Consider the following 2,489-nt stretch of genomic DNA (forward strand, 5'->3'; position numbering starts at 1 on the left):
TATATCATGATCAAATACACTTTAACGTAGAAATGAAAAATTGGTTCAACATTTGCAGATGAATTAGTGTGATTTACCACACTAACAGAATGAAAGAGAAATTTAAATACAGAAAAGTAGTTTCATAAAATCCAACATCCATTCATGATAAAAAAACAAAAACAACCTTTATCAAACTCTGAATAGAGAGGGTAAGTTCCCTAATCTGATCATGGATGTCTACAAAAAGGCTACAGCAAGCATCGTACTTAAAGGAGAACTGTTGAAGCTTTTCTCTGAGTTAGAAATGAGACAGGAAAACCTTTCTTCTAACCAACATTGCTTTTTGGCAAGAAAAGTTAAAATCCACAAAGAAATGAAAATGTTGTTATTCTCAGACAGTATGATTGCATATATTGAAAACTCGTCAGTCTACAGATAAGTTATGTGATTAATAAGTTTAGCAAGTTTTCTTGATACAACGTTAACAAAAACCTTTTTAGATATTTCTACATTACAGAATAAAGTTAGAAAATGTAAATAAGTAGTAAAAATGACTATTTTCAGTAGTATTAAAAACATAAAATTCCTGTATATAAATCTAATGAAAGATATGTAAGTTGTCTACTCACAAATCTGTAAAACATTATTGACAGAAATTAAAGACATAAATCAATGGATGTCTATACCATATTTATTGATTAGAGGATGTAATATTGTATAGCTGTCAATAGGTTATTTAAAGATTTATGGATTTGAATAGCAACCTAAATCTGAGTGGTTTTTTTTCCCCGTTGTTTTGAAAGTTAATAAGCTGATTCTAAAATTTGTATGGAAATACAAAGGGTCAAGAACATCCAAATTACTCTTTTTTTTTTGTCTTTGTGTGCAGTCTTTATTTCAAATAATTGTTAAAGTACTATTAGGTTATTCCTCAAAACAAGAGAAAAATCACCTCCTGCAGAAACTTGGGAACTATGTACAGAACTTGACGGAAGAGAGGAAAACAATTTAGCTGAAGCCTGACTGCTGACCAGAAAATGGAGTGGACTCAGTGAAGAAAAGGAAATCAGGCAGGGAAGGGAAGGTGCCCCGCTGAATCAAACTTCAAGTGTCATCAGGGCAAATCTTGTGACGGTCACAGATTGGAGGCTCTGTTTTTGGAAGGTTCACGTGCAGCACGGGTTCCATGTGTCTGTTCGGCTACACCCCTGGCTTAGGTGCCTTTAGGTCAATGTCACTCAAATTCCTGGCCAGCCAAATTCCCGCAGTGAAAAGTCCCAAACTGAAGATCAAGTTCCTCTGAAAGTCATTCCTATCTGTGGCGAAGCGGTAGACGCCCTGAAGCCAATCTCCCACGTTGTCTGGAATTTCAGGAGCTTCATTTGCCGAGCGGCTAGGGTTCACGTCGACCCCACTGGAAGTCATTGCAGCACCTTCGCGCTCTGCAAGGCAGCTGAAGAAGCACCGTGTTGGCGCTGACCAGTCCAAAATACTATTAAAGTGGCAGAGAAACATGGAAAACTTATGTTAGTGATTAATAGCCATAATAATTGGTGATAGACCAATAGAGAATCCAGAACTAGACACCCACAAAAACAAAATCCTTATTTTTGGTAAAGGTTACAGTAGAAAAGAGTAGTGAAAAGATTATCTTTTCAATACATGATGTGTTAGGTCAACTGAATTTTTGTATTGGAGAAAAATGAAAGCTGACCCCTATCTTATACCATAATTAAGTCCAGCTGGACAGTAGAACTGAATATAAATAGTAAACTAATGGAATTTCTAAAAAGTAATGTAAAAAAAGCTTCATTATCTTGTCATGAGGAAAGATTGTCCAATAAGAGGCAAAAGGCATTAACCATAAATAAAAATATTAATAAATTAGATTAGATTAAAATTAAGAAATTCTGATCATGAGAAGACACTATGAAGAAAATGAAAAGGTAAACCATATAGGAGGAGAAGATATCTGCAATACCTGCAGTTGACAAAGGTCTCATTCCCAAAATATAGAAAGAATGTCTACAAATCAGTAAGAAAAAGACATAGACAATCCAAGAAAACAATAGATTCTTTTCATTTTTTTTTATGGCAGCCCGCTGCAGCCCATGCCATTGCTGGCCACTCATGGCAGCCCAGCTCCAGGTTGAGCTGTTGTTCACCATCTTAGCTGTAGAGGTCAGTGTCACTGGCCCATGTGTGATGCGAACCAGTAGCCTTGCTGCTCAGAGCTCCACTCCCCAAGCCAACTCAACCAATGAGCCACTTGGCTGGCCTCTAGAACAATAGATTTTTGAAGAGGCACTTCACAAAAGAGATCTCCAAACAGTCAACAAACATATGAAAAGGTGCTCAACTTTATGTCATCGGGGAAATGTAAATTAAGTCCACTCTGAGATACCACTACATATTCAACAGACTGGCTAAAAATTACAAAGACTGATGCAAATAAATAGGAACACTTTATACTCTGCTGGTAGGAGTTTAAGTTGATAAAATCCACT

The 2,489-nt window shown here is 36.4% G+C and overlaps 1 pseudogene; it reads right to left on the minus strand.

The window, feature by feature from the left end:
* Positions 1-1,182: 1,182 nt before the first annotated feature.
* Positions 1,183-1,441, minus strand: LOC109381981 (mitochondrial import receptor subunit TOM6 homolog pseudogene; annotated as a pseudogene).
* Positions 1,442-2,489: the final 1,048 nt, after the last annotated feature.

This window comes from Hipposideros armiger, unplaced genomic scaffold, assembly GCF_001890085.2.
Source record: "Hipposideros armiger isolate ML-2016 unplaced genomic scaffold, ASM189008v1 scaffold_57, whole genome shotgun sequence".
NCBI classification, from domain to species: Eukaryota; Metazoa; Chordata; class Mammalia; order Chiroptera; family Hipposideridae; genus Hipposideros; species Hipposideros armiger.